Source organism: Anomaloglossus baeobatrachus, chromosome 1, assembly GCF_048569485.1.
Source record: "Anomaloglossus baeobatrachus isolate aAnoBae1 chromosome 1, aAnoBae1.hap1, whole genome shotgun sequence".
Lineage (NCBI taxonomy): Eukaryota > Metazoa > Chordata > Amphibia > Anura > Aromobatidae > Anomaloglossus > Anomaloglossus baeobatrachus.
Genome location: NC_134353.1, coordinates 875,637,567 through 875,651,930, shown reverse-complemented (window position 1 = coordinate 875,651,930; position 14,364 = coordinate 875,637,567). Strand labels below are relative to the sequence as shown.

Genomic DNA, 14,364 nt, shown 5'->3' with positions numbered 1-14,364 from the left:
CGGTGTAGGCAATAGCATAAGAAGGTCTCTCCTAATTATTGAGCTCAGATGTTTCTGCCACACTGCGTGTAAACTTGCCACTATCAGTCAGTATTGTTGTGTAGTACTTTGGTAATGTTAAAATATAACCTTTTAATATAATGATTAAAAACAGGGGATGTGAGACAAACAAAATGTATAAAACATGTAAAACCCTTAAAAAAGGGTCAGAAAACCAATGTCAGTGTGGATAGTGAAAATGGATGCCTCTGTATGAATTTGGGTTATGTAATAAACCCCACCTATTATAAGTTATGTAAAGGTAGAAATGGAACAATCTCACCGGTATGAAGTCCTGGTCCGGTGTAGATATTCATAAGACGATGCTGGATCTCCAAGGGGGAGCTAATATGTATAGCTACACCATACCCCTTAATTTTTGACCCTCAAGTGGCTTGCTCGAGAGTCTTCCTATTGGTTTCATTTACAGACTCATCAAGGGAGCTTCATTTAGAACAGAGCACTATAGAAAACTGCCTCCTGAACAGAGGTAGACGCTGGCATCCTCTTATGAATATCTACACCGGACCAGGACTTCATACCGGTGAGATTGTTCCATTTCTACCTTTACATACCTTATAATGGGTGGGGTTTATTACATTAACCCAAATTCATACAGAAACATCTATTTTGTCATAGTTAGGGGATTTCACTATCCACACGGACATTGGTTTTCTGACCCTTTTTTAAGGGTTTTACATGTTTTATATGTTTTGTTTGTCTCACATCCCCTGTTTTTAATCATTATATTAAAGGTTATATTTTAACATTACCTAGCTACCAACCCTCTCAAACATCGGGTAATTGCTTTTCCTATATTGTTGTGTAGTACTTTGGATAATCTATAACAGCTTAGATGTAAAGCAGAGTGAGCGGGTATAACTCTTGGTTTTGGAAATCATGGCCAACAAGCTCATACTATTCTAAAGGGGGCTTTACATGTAACAATATCGCTAACGAGATGTCGTTGGGGTCACAAAATTCATGATGCACATCCGGCCTTTTTAGCGACGTCATTGCGTGTAACACATACGAGCGACCGCTAACGATGTAAAATACTCACCAAATCATTGATCGTTGACACGTCGTCCATTTCCCAAATATCGTTCCTTGTTCTGGACGCAGGTTGTTCGTCATTCCTGAGACAGCACACATCGCTACGTGTGACACCCCAGGAACGATGAACAACACCATACCTGCGTCCTCCGGCAACGAGGTGGGCGTGACTTTCATGCTGCTGCTCTCCACCACCCCCGGGTCAATTGGACGCCTGCCGTGTGATGTCACTGTGACGCCGCACGAACCGCCCCCTTAGAATGGAGGCTGTTCGCCGGCCACAGCGACGTCGTTAGGAAGGTAAGTATGTGTGACAGGTAGCAGCGAGTTTGTCCGCCATGGGCAATGATTTCCTGTGACGCACAAACGACGGGGGCGTGTACAAACGCTAGCGACATCGCTAGCAATGTCGCAGCGTGTAAAGCGCCCTTAAGAAAAGAAACTTGGCTCCATGTACAACCAAATGATAACAAGAGGCTGCTTTTTAGGGCAAACCTTATATCAAAACAGTAGTCCACCTCTTTGGCTAACCTTAAACACTTTATTGTGTATATTTGGAGAACTCTGATACATTTTCTCCTTTCTATACAATGGGATTTATTTCACATCTAATTCTTTAATTCCGACCAATACGTCAAAATAAAGAGACTACAATCGGCGATATCAAAGAACTGGCACAGAGAACACAATTTTCCTTGGGTGGCTAACCATGGCCTTGCCAGCATCAGTGACTGTCAGTTGACTTAACTGCTTTTCCGCCGCATTAATCCTGTAGCTAAAAGCATTTCCAGAGTGTAAAGTAAAACGGCATGGCAGAAAAATCAGTTGTGCAGGTGTGCAGATATATTGGGAAATAAAGCAACCGGCTTACCTAAAGAAAATGAATGATATCTATGAGCATTTAACCGTTCGACATCACATTTGTTCCAGGTCTGTGCATTACCCTCTAGTCTTACGCCAGCTCTATTTGTCATCCTAAGGTATAGAATGAGCACAGCTGTAGGTATATAATCTCTGTATATCTCACTGGAAATGGACCAGTAATTCTCACAGCTGCAGAAGGGATGGTAAAAACATTTAATTCTGTATAACGGTACCAAGCTGAAATTAGGAAGGCTGATATCTCAGCATGGAAAATAACCTTTCTAACTTCCTACTGTGATTTTCACCTCCTACTTTTCACCTATTGACACAAGGAAGCCGGATTCAAGAGCAAACTTGGGTACAGATTGCTTCACAGCATGCAAGGCTTTTATTCATCGATGCAAGTATAAAAACTGTTGCTGCCAGTAGTTGAGGTACATGACTTGCAGTAAATGTTGAGGGACAGCTCTCAAATTTCCAAAAATAATTTCTAGCTTTAAGGTTTACCTGCAGTCACCATGTTATCCATTCTACTAAAACAATCAGCTCTGAAATAATCTAAGTCATACTAATTGTCTAATGAAAAAAAGACACCTGCATGGAAATACATTGAATTTTATTTTTTTAGAAATGCATGTATTTTTGGTCATATATCTTTTTTTAAATAGTTTGTTTTATATCTGGACGTTTTTGGCTTTTACAGTACAAAGGTTTATATATTTTGTATTTGTTGAGGCTGTGCAGCACTTTGCACGCCTCTGTTAGGAATTTCTGTCATTACAGAACATATAAAATATACTAGCTGTAGTACCTGTCGTTGTCCGGGAGGGATAGTAATAAAGTCTCTCACTCACTGTCTTCCACTCTCTCTTTCTCCCTCTCTCCCACTCTCCCTCTCTCCCACTGTCCCTCTCGCAATATCACCCACTGTCCCTCTCGCAATCTCACCCACTGTCCCTCTCGCAATCTCACCCACTGTCCCTCTTGCAATCTCACCCACTGTCCCTCTCGCAATCTCACCCACTGTCCCTCTCGCAATCTCACCCACTGTCCCTCTCGCAAGCTCACCCACTGTCCCTCTCGCAATCTCACCCACTGTCCCTCTCGTAATCTCACCCACTGTCCCTCTCGCAATCTCACCCACTGTCCCTCTCGCAATCTCACCCACTGTCCCTCTCGCAAGCTCACCAACTGTCCCTCTCGCAAGCTCACCCACTGTCCCTCTCGCAATCTCACCCACTGTCCCTCTCGCAAGCTCACCCACTGTCCGTCTCGCAATCTCACCCACTGTCCCTCTCGCAATCTCACCCACTGTCCCTCTCGCAATCTCACCCACTGTCCCTCTCGTAATCTCACCCACTGTCCCTCTCGCAAGCTCACCCACTGTCCCTCTCGCAATCTCACCCACTGTCCCTCTCTCCCACTCTCCCTCTCACCACCGAAATCATATCTACTGGCACATAAGTTGTCTTTTACTAAGAATGTCCTTCGTTGCCTATAGCAACCAATTAGAGCCCCTATTAATGATTTGTAGCAATATAGAAGCAGAGCTGTGATTGGTTGCTATAGGCCACCTGATAAATATCTAGGCTAACTGTCAAAACAGCCAATATATTACCTCACACATCCAAACAGTAAGTAAGCGGGTTTTTTGGTGATTAACTGTAAAGTACGAGGTTAAAATTTCCCCTTAAAACAGAGTCTATGATGTTCACTGAGTCAAATGAGGCGGCTGTACAAAATTTGGTCACTGTAAAGGCGACGGTGTGGATTCGTTTAGTGGACAAACACACACACACATACACACATACATACGTACATACACTAAGTTTTATATATTAGATATTTTTTCCCCAGAAGATACCTTGCTATGGAAGTTGAAAAATGTCGGAAGGGATATACCGGCATTTTTTTGTAAGATATACTGTATATGTAGCAAAGGTGAAATGTACCTCCACAGGGCAGAGTTAAATTTTGGTACAGGAGACGAGGATGCAGAAAGAAGGGAACAGCTTTATTCCTGGACAGGAAAATAGAATGCAATTCATTGGAAAAATCTGTTATGTCAACAGTAAAGGTAACAAACTCTTCCAGGTTCATTTTGGATGTTGTTTAATAATGCGGTAATGTTCATAGATACAATTTTTTGGGTTGGGTTTGTGATTTATATCCCTAAATATTGCAGTTTTCAGTTTCACACTTGAAGGCAAATTCCTTCTCAATATAATCTTTTAAATCAGGGTCTATGCTATAACCCAAAATTTGGGACTTAGGGGTACTTTACACGTTGCGACATCGCTAGCATCGGCTAGCGATGTTGAGCACGATAGTACCCGCCCCCGTCGCACATGCGATATGTGTTGATCGCTGCCGTAGCGAACATTATCGCTATGGCAGCTTCACATGCACATACCTTGTCGGCGACATCGTGGTGACCGCTAAGCAATCCCTCCTTCAAGGGGGAGGTGCGTTTGGCGTCACTGCGACGTCAATGCAACGCCACTAGGCGGCCGGCCAATAGAAGCGGAGGGGCGGAGATGAGCGGGACGTAACATCCCGCCCACCCCCTTCCTTCCGCATTGATGATGGACGCAGGTAAGGAGATGTTTGTCATTCCTGCGGCTTCACACACAGCAATGTGTGGTGCTGCAGGAACGACAAACAACATCGTACCTGCAGCTGGAGCGACATTATGAAAATGAACGACGTGACACAGATCTGCGATTTTTGACTGTTTTGCGCTCATTCATCGTCGCTCCTAGGATTTACACATTGCGATGTCGCTACCGGCACAGGATGTGCGTCACAACAACTGTGACCCCAACGATATATTGGTAGCGATGTCGCAACATGTAAAGTACCCCTTAGAATAATTGATTTTATAATATGATACAGCTGAGAAATCATCCAGAATATTAATTGTATTTCTAAGTGGCTCTAGTGGGTCCGTTATACTAAGAATTACTAATGAATTGAAAAATTTAAAGATGACTGAAGTTTCATGGATGGGAAAGGTCTTATCATATAAATCTATTATTTTGCCGAAAATTCTATACCTATTCCGATGCTTAACAACAATAATTCCTAAAGGGTGCGTTACACGCTGCGATATCGGTAACGATATATCGTTGGGGTCACGTCGGTAGTGACACACATCCAGCGCCGTTACCGACATCGCAGCATGTAACACAAATGAGCGACGATCAACGAGTACAAAAATGTGAAAAATCATTGCTCGTTGACACGTCGCTCATTTCCTTAATATCGTTGCTGCAGCAGGTACGATGTTGTTAGTCGTCCCTGCGGCAGCACACATCGCTGTGTGTGACGCCGCAGGAACGATGAACATCTCCTTACCTGCCTCCACCGGCAATGCGGAAGGAAGGAGGTGGGCGGGATGTTACGTCCCGCTCATCTCCGCCCCTCCGCTTCTATTGGCCGGCCGCATAGTGATGTTGCGGTGACGTCGCTGTGACGCCGAACGCACCTCCCCCTTGAGGGAGGGATTGTTTGGCCGTCACAGCGAGGTCGCTGCACAGGTATGTGCGTGTGATGCTGCTGTAGCGATAATATTCACTACGGCAGCGATCACCACATATCGTGCCACCGACGGGGGCGGGTGCTATCGCACGTGACATCGCTAGCAATCGCTAGCGATGTCGCAGCGTGTAAAACCCGCTTAAGCCTTGGATCCAGAAACTACAATCTCAGTTATCACTATTCATTTCCCAAAAAATCTTATGTAAATATAAGAGGAATGGAGGCCTAGGTTTACCAAATATTTACGCTTATTATTTAACTAGTCTCATTAAAAAGACCCAAAATAGTCTAATTACTGAATTTAAAAATAGTTGGCTACATATAGAAAAACATTATAATCAAAACATTCCCAAATCAGATATCATTTTGGCCAACTTTTAAACACACAAAAACATTAACTAAATTGCAAACAAGTAAAGCAGAACTACGGGCATGGAAATCCCTATTAAAAACATTGATGAAAGATAATGTACCTTTGGAGGATATTAAATGTTGCCTAATTACAACAATACAAATTCTGACTCCCAAAATGAACATAATAAAATGGAAACAATACAACATAAACAATTTTCTCGATCTAATAGAAAATAACAAAATCTTGCCCTTCAAAAACATGCAAAGTAAATTCAAAATCCCAAATAAAGAGAAAAAAAATTGGTACCGTATAGAATATTTTCTTACAAACAAAAAACCTAGATTTCAGCTTCCTAAACCCCTAATAAATTTATTGAATAATCCACTATACCAAATTATTTGGAAAACCAGTAATATATATTCCTTGCTAAATGAAGATTATGAATTTCAGAAAAAGCTAAACCTAAATAATTGGGAGAAAGATTTGCACAAGGAATTCCCTGTAAGTACATGGAAACAAGCTCTGGAAACAACTTATGCAACTGCAACCTGTGCTTCTCTTCAGGAGACATATTATAAAGTGTTTTCCAGATGGTACTATACCCCTCCAAAGTTGTGCAAGTTTTCTACTAAAAACTCACCACTATGTTGGAGAGGTTGCGGGAAAAATGGATCCTTTATCCACATTTTCTGGGGATGTCCTTTACTTAAATCCTTATGGAAGAAAGTCAGAGACCTCTTAAAGCAATTAACTACAAAAGATATAAATCTTACTCCAGAATTGGTTATTCTTTCCATAGGGTTAGAAGAATACGAGAAAAAATATAGATACATTGTCTGTCATTTTTTCTTAGTTATTAAGAATTTATTAGCAGCCAACTGGAGAGAAGAAAGAATCCCATCTATTTCAGAAGTTACGGACAGGGTTTCAGCTCATAATTTATATGAGTATAATATTGCGTTAAACGAAAAAAACTATGAAAGATATAAAATAAGATGGTCTCTTTGGTCCCAGAAATACATGCCAAACCTTGTTTTGACTTAATTCCTTGACATTCTCTAAATAATATAAATGTAATATGTTATTTCCGAATGTGTTTATTTACTGTGCTAAATGAATATACGAGTTTATAATCTTGCTTGACTTTGAAACTTAACAAATTGCCTCCTTCCCTTTCTCCTCCCCCCTTATATTCCTTAACTCCTTCCATTCCCACCTCTCCTCCAATACCCCTTCTCCATCCACTTTTAGCCTACCCTTTCTTCCCTTTCTCTTCCCCTTCTTTGTTCTTTCAACAATATTTTTAAGAATGCATTTTAAATACTTAAATTACCCCCTCCCCTGTTATTGTAAACCCCTTAAAATTTAATAAAGTATACAAACTCTTGCAGGTTCTAGCTGGGTCTCAAAAAACTATGGTACCCCAACTATTACAGACACAAATACAACTTTGGTACACAAATTAGGCTAAAAACTACATTATGATTACAACTAACTGGCATCCGTTACTCAGGCTGCGCGGGTATCGCAATCTTGATACTGAGACCTACACTATACACTATCGGAAGGGTGCATCAGTAAAGGGACTCACGGTACCAGTAGGGAAGGCAAAGTCTACTCCCTGGATCTAGATTTTGTGGCATTTGAGTGGCTTGTTGGTGCACACTTTCTAGGGTAGGGGGAACTTCTCCATGATCGAGGACCTAGGGTGCTTGTCTCCTATGGGTGGCATCTCTTCTCACTGGTGGAGTCACTGACCTAAGAAACTTTCCAATCCAGTACTGGCTCCTATAAGGCTCTCTCATGGTCAAGCTGATAATGTCTCTTGCAACGCAGCACTGTGCCTATCTCTCAGCCATCATTCTCGGATAGTCTCTCTGGTAAGCTCTCCTCTCTGAGGCAATCCAACTTCTCCTGCTCTCGCCCTAAACTCTTCTTCCGCCCTTTCTCAGCTTCCCGCACTTTTTGGGCAGGTATCGTCCAACTGCACAGTTCAGGGGGGAGTGCTGACTCTGCCAGCTAGTACACAAAACACAGAACACAGGGGAGCACTGTCTCTTAAAGGCGTAACATGCTTAACTGTTCATAGGGGCGACATCCCTATACATACATAATTCACAAATTTACACAAGCATAAATAAGACAAATATATACATAAAATACACTTATATACACAATGAGATTTTTGTGATGCATTTGCTCAGATGATCAGATTATTTTTATTTTTAAATTCTTTATTTTAACAGGCATACTATTTCATTTTTACATGAATTTCACTATATGAGGCTTTGGTTTCTTTTGCGAGATCAACTATAATTTTTTTAAGAACAATTTTGGTAAACATATATTTAACAGTTACATTTGCGCTAGCTTTATGTACTAAATGGAGAAAACAACCAGTGATGCCATTTTTTATTACTAATCACCTTAAATAATATGTTTACAGGTTTTTAAGATTACTGGGATACCAAATACTTCCCTGTGACTTACTGTTCTGTGATATTTATTTATTTATCTTTATTTATTTATCTTTATCTTTATTTATTTATCTTTCACTTGTAAAGCACCATGGAATAAATGGCGCTATAATAATAAATAATAATAATAATAATAATTTAAAAAAAAAGCATAGTAAAAATTGTGATTATTGTCATTGGTTATATTTTAATTTTTTTTTAACATCTTATAGGAAAAAAATATTTTGACTTTTATTTTACACATCAAGAGTATAGAAGTACACAGGTACATAGAGTGATATCTCTATGTACCTGTACAATATATCTGTAAAGAAGAATACTATGTAGCTCTTAAGTGTATGTGCGCATGACATCTTTTTAAGGTGGATTCCACCAGAAAAAGAGCTTAAAACATGCAAAAAATAATTAAAATTTGCATTGAAATGTCAAAACGACTTGCTGTGCATATCTTTTTGAACTTCTTTTAAGCACTTCAGGCTTCAAAGTCTATGAAGAAGCTAGAAGTGACCTAATCATTCTTCAAGCAGGTTCCATTTATGAAAGCCATTCACTAGTTTATATATAGAATGTAAAAAAAAGAGAGATGCCTGTGGAAAAGCTATCGCTAAAATGACTAAGAGGACGCCGAAGAAGATGCTTCAGTAAAAAAACAGTGCCGTTTATCTAAATCGTTTTCTGCTTTTCTGCTGGTTCACCAACGGCTAAAAGACCATACGTAATAGTAGCCTTGCCAAAAAAAATGCTCCTATATCCAGCAGTGCAACCTGTGGCACATTGACAAAGCTTCTATTTTGACAAATCTCAATGACAAAGCTCCAATTTTTGATTGCAGGACCATGCTTGAAAGTCAAGACCCGTGGAAGAGCTGTAAAAGTGCAAAATACCTGTCCCCCGTTCGTCACCTGCATCCTATCCCCTGTCGCTATATTTTAATGAGGACACAATAAACAAAAGTTTTTACTGCTATGGTAAGTGCCATCTATTTGTTTCTTCTACGACATTGACAGAATCCATGCTTGATAGTAACAATATAAGTTCCATCAACACAAAGCTCAGAAAAGTTAATCACGTCACTACAAAATCCACGTAAGGTCATCTTGTTTGTTGTCTATATCCTAATTCTCTCTTTTGTAAACTCTCTTTGAGAACAAGGAGATGTTGGTACTTACACTTCTTTTTCCCCCTGCATACAAGGGACTGCTTTGTTTATTCATGATGTTTATGGTTCAGAAATTGCTTCAAGCAGACATTCAGAGATCCGCCATAAAAGCTCTGGTGGGGAATAAAAAAAATGTTTTATTAGTGATTTTGCATATTCAGACAATATCAATAAAAACATCTTTAGGTGAAGAAATTAATATGAGTAGGAATGAGTTAGGAAAAAGTTAAAATGACCAAATGCCAAGAAATTAAAGGCTTCCAAATGAATTAATAAATGAAAACATAAATATGGATTCCTTCACTGTTTGTTAGTTTGGAACATCATTATATGACCTTCAGTCTTGTAGAAATCCTGGGCAGAACACAGGGTTAACCACATGCTGATCATTTCCATCTCCAGCTCTTAGCAGAATGAACAAAGGGGAGATGGTTAAGACAATCTTTTGACTTGGACAGTAGGAATGCTTCTGCTGCAGACAGTTGTCTTACAATCACACACAAGGCAGTGAGGAGAAGAAGAACATGGCTAAGCTCCTTAGGCCTCCTTCACACGTCCGTGTCTCCGGTACGTATTTGGTCCACTCCCTCATGTGCCGGAGACACGGGCACACTTAGACCCATTAAAATCAATGGGTCTGCGCTCACGTGCGTGTTTTGCCATGGACCGTGTGTCCATGTGGAGCATACGTGTGTCCGTGTGCCTCACACGTAGACATGTCCATTTTTCTGCGGCATCACGAGTGTCACACGGACCGAACATGGATCGCACGGATGTGATCTGTGTGACACCCACCGGAGAAAACACATGTGTCTGTGAAATAAAAAGAATTTCTGTACTCACCTTCTCCAGCGCTGCTATCTCTGCTGCTGCTGGCACTTGCTTCCGCCCCCTGCTCATTATGCTCATTGCATATTCACTCCACTACGTGTCGGAAGCAGGGACAGCGGGGAGTCGGCAAGATCGGAGACCGAAGATCAGCACCACAGACAGCAACGACAGGGACAGGAGAGCATAAAGTTCCCGTTCTCTGTGTGTTATAACGGATAACACATGGAGAACACACTTGTGTCATAAACACGGCTCACAGAGGGCAATACGTACTTTTGACACGCCTGTGAAAAATATGCGTGATTTCACGGACGTGTGAAGGAGGCCTTAGACATACAGTGAAATACTAGAGATAGGACCATTCTGACTGGGTACACCTTGTTGCGGTGCAATGGACTTTATCCTTTTTTTTTTTTTTATTTATTTTAGTCAAAATTTCAAGTTTCAGTCCTATGCTAGTTGGTTTGAGCACATTGCACAAATGTTTTTCCTTCTAATACATTTAGTGAATCCAGGGATGTTCTAAGAACAGAATGTGAAATCTACACCGGCTTTGTCGGAGGTTGTTGGCTACGTCCACTCCGAGATAACTCTCACAATTATTATCAGTTTTTAAAACTGGCAACATTCAAAATTTTGCAAATTTAATCTCAAACATGCTTTTTATCACATTTTTTTCATCAAATCATAAGTGCAAATTAAATAATAAGTATCACAGAAATATGCTGCAAACACCACAAGTAATTTATGTGGTTAAACTGAGCAGATCCTCTATTTCCCTACAACACCATTACAAGGAAATAAAGGATTACACTTCATATTCAAATCAATGTGCTGTCTTGCTAATACATACTGTAAATGTTTTGGGTTCCCCAGAGAAACTCTTAGCAGGTCTATTCTGGATAGTTGCTTGTAGCCACCCTTCAATAGCTATATTTCTGCCCTGAATTAATTTATCAGATATCTGAAAACAATTAGACGCATTCTGTTGCATAGACCATAAAAATTGTATTCTATGCAATTTATGCCTTGACTATCCACAAAAAATGCCTAATGAGTAATGACTAGTGATTGGCGGACCCACAGATACCCGGGATCGGCAGGTCTAACCGGGTTTCAAAAAATACATTAGATCCTGGATATAAAAATAGCAGCCTGTAGCCACCCTGGATTGTCGAATCCATTAGCTGGATCATCTCAATTGCTCTAGTACAGTGGCAATCAGGGTACTAAGGGGTTAATGACAGCTTACAGCTCCCTCTAAGCCCTAGACTAGTAATGCGGAGGGTCTATGAGACACGCCCCATTACTAATCTGTAATTGAAAATAAATAAAACACAAAAACAAAAAAATCCTTTATTTGAAATATAATACAAGAAATCCACTTTTTTTCTCCAATTTATTAATCCTTAAAACTCCCAGTTCTGACGTAATCCACACAAGGTCCCACAATGATTCCAGCTCTGCTACATACTGAAGTGACTGCATGTCCGCATGCTGGGGGCTTCAATCAGAGAATGACTGCGCTGCAGCGATGAGCGATGATGTCACTCAGTTTATATGCTGGGGTTCCACGGTACCCGGGCTGTGACGCATGTAAACTGACCTCAGGTGACCTCATTAAATTCAGTGTCCTTACCTCAGGTGAGGTCACTGAGTTCACAGAACTCATAAAACCTGGCAGAAAACTGCATTATTTGACAAGAGATGTGTGGCACCCCTGACCTGGTCAGGCACCACTGGGTACTGCACCCATGCTGGGGCAGTGTTTCCAGGTAATTCCAAAAGGCCAGAATGAGGTGTGTACACACAGACACATAGCAACCAGGTCTCCCACACCTTAGAGGGTAGCCTCTGAAAAGGTTAGCTTACAATTCTCAGCAAGGGGTGCAGTGGAGGGGCTGGAAGCTAGGTTGCAGTGGCAGTAAGGAATGAGGAGGAGCAAGCCAGTCTGGAGCAGTGTACAGAAGTTACTGAAAGAGGCAGATGTACAGCCACGCTAGTCAGACCCTGCATGTGTGGTAGCTGTTAGCGGGGGAGTACAGGGACCAGAAAGTCAGTCTGAAAGACACCTGAAGAGAGACAATCGAGTACGGGGACTGCTGGTGACTAGACACGCATAGGGAACAGATCCCTGGAGCCAGACATTCATTTACTGATCTGCTAAACCTGCCGGTGAGGGGACTAGAGGTTCCTCACCAAAGATACAGAGTTCGAGCCTCAGCAGCAACAGGGGGGACCCATAAGGAGACGGAGCGAGAAGCCATCTCACCTGGTCCACGCTGCCGGCAAACGAGCCAGAAAGGGGAGAAAAGGCAGTAGCGACTTCCCTGGATGAATCCCACGATACTGCAAGTAAGGGGTTATCCGAAACAAAAGGAGTGCTAGGAAGGCACGTTAATGGTTACCCTCAGTTTGGCTTGAAGGAGTTCCTGGTTCCTGCCTGGTATAATCTCAGCATCGCCCGGTTATCTCACCAACCATCTTAAAGTGAGTAGACAAGTTGAAAGACTTTCTGGACTGTGACTGAGTTATTCTGCAACCTGTTGTTCTACACACCCGAGCCCCTGGGGCCAGCCTCACTCTCGGGAGGCCACACCACCCGACTGCAGATCCCATCAGCCCCAGACGCTCGTTAAACTGCAGTAGCGGGCACCTATAACCCTGACCGCAAACCAAGAGTGGTGTCACGACTCAGATGTAAATAACCTGACATACCTGTTGCCAGCGGTAATCAAGTGGAGCCCCTGCGGCGTCCCAGAAGGTGGAGTGACGTCCCTGAGGCGATTGCTACAGGTGGGCGACACAGATGCAGATTTAGTGCTGAAATTTATACACCATATTCCTGCACCAAATCTGCATCTTCTGTAAAAAAAAAAAAAAAACAAAAAATGCATCCCAGCACGATGCAGTTTTGATGCAATAGTAATACAATTTTTTGCCAGGAGATGCAGGTTTGAAGCAGGAATATGGTGTGAAAATTTCAGCACCAGTGGCCAAAAAATACATGAAAATAGTTTTGACACCGTTTCAGTGTAGTTTTCTGCCAGGAGGTGCAAATTTGGTGCTGAAGTCTGGTATAGACATTTCAGCACCAAATTTGCAAATCCTGGCAAAAAAACCCACACTGAAAAAGCGTCAAAACCGTTTTTGTGTATTTTTGGACCAAGAGATGTAGATTTGTTGCTGAAATGTTTACACCATATTCCAGAACCAAATCTGCATCTTCTGGCAAAAAATTGCATCGCTATTGCATCAAAACTGCATTGTTTTTTATGGGATTTTTGCCAGATGTAGATTTTCAGCACAAATATGGCGTATAAATTTCAACACCAAATCTGCATCTGTTGACACCCCCCCCCCCACAGATTTCTGCCAGGAGATGCAAGTCTGTTAAATGAGTGACTGAGTTTAATGAGGTCACCTGAGGTCAGGTTACCTGTGGTCACAGGTGGAGTACTATGGGATCCTCCAGCTGTGACCGCAAATAAACGGAGTGATGTCACCACTCATCTCTGTGGCTCAGTCGTTCTCTCCCTGAAGCCAAAGTGTGAGACATGTTCTGTGCCCACACACTGTGCCTTCGGTATGTATGTAGCAAAGCTGGAATCGTCGAGTTACCTCATGTGGATTATCTTGCAACTGGGTGTTTTCGGGGGTATTTGATTTCAAATAAAGAGTTTTTTCTGAGTTTTGTGTTTTATTTCTCTTCACTTACAGATTAGTAATGAGGGGTCTCATGTAGAGACAGTGATTCTAAATCCAATGATGTGTCACTTACTATATTGTTTGCTATAATTTTGATAACATCAAAGTTTTCTCTGCTGCAGATCTAGCAGTTACTTAGAGCTCATGAATATGCTTCACTACCTAGCATACAGACCTTGTTGCTTCAATGTAAAAAAATATCTATTTATTCCATAATAATACTGCTTTTATTTGCATTTAGTGTAGGGCAAACTGCTGGAGAAGGGATAGTGTATTAGAGGTATGTAGGCAGGGATTCTAGCCTTACATTCCTTGCCGCTGCTGCTATGCTAACT

The 14,364-nt window shown here is 41.5% G+C and overlaps 2 long non-coding RNA genes across 3 annotated transcripts in view; one reads left to right on the top strand and one right to left on the bottom strand.

The window, feature by feature from the left end:
- The window catches only part of LOC142301603 (uncharacterized), a 438,325-nt gene that overhangs the window by 185,408 nt on the left and 238,553 nt on the right, over positions 1–14,364 (bottom strand). For both annotated transcript variants that reach the window (XR_012752844.1, XR_012752843.1), the window contains exon 2: positions 9,501–9,603. This is a non-coding gene — a long non-coding RNA (uncharacterized LOC142301603). The remainder of the gene's footprint in view (positions 1–9,500; positions 9,604–14,364) is intronic.
- Positions 3,538–14,364, top strand: part of LOC142301599 (uncharacterized) — a 135,871-nt gene continuing 125,044 nt past the window's right edge. Inside the window, exons 1-2 of the long non-coding RNA XR_012752842.1 lie at positions 3,538–3,593; positions 9,164–9,299. This is a non-coding gene — a long non-coding RNA (uncharacterized LOC142301599). The remainder of the gene's footprint in view (positions 3,594–9,163; positions 9,300–14,364) is intronic.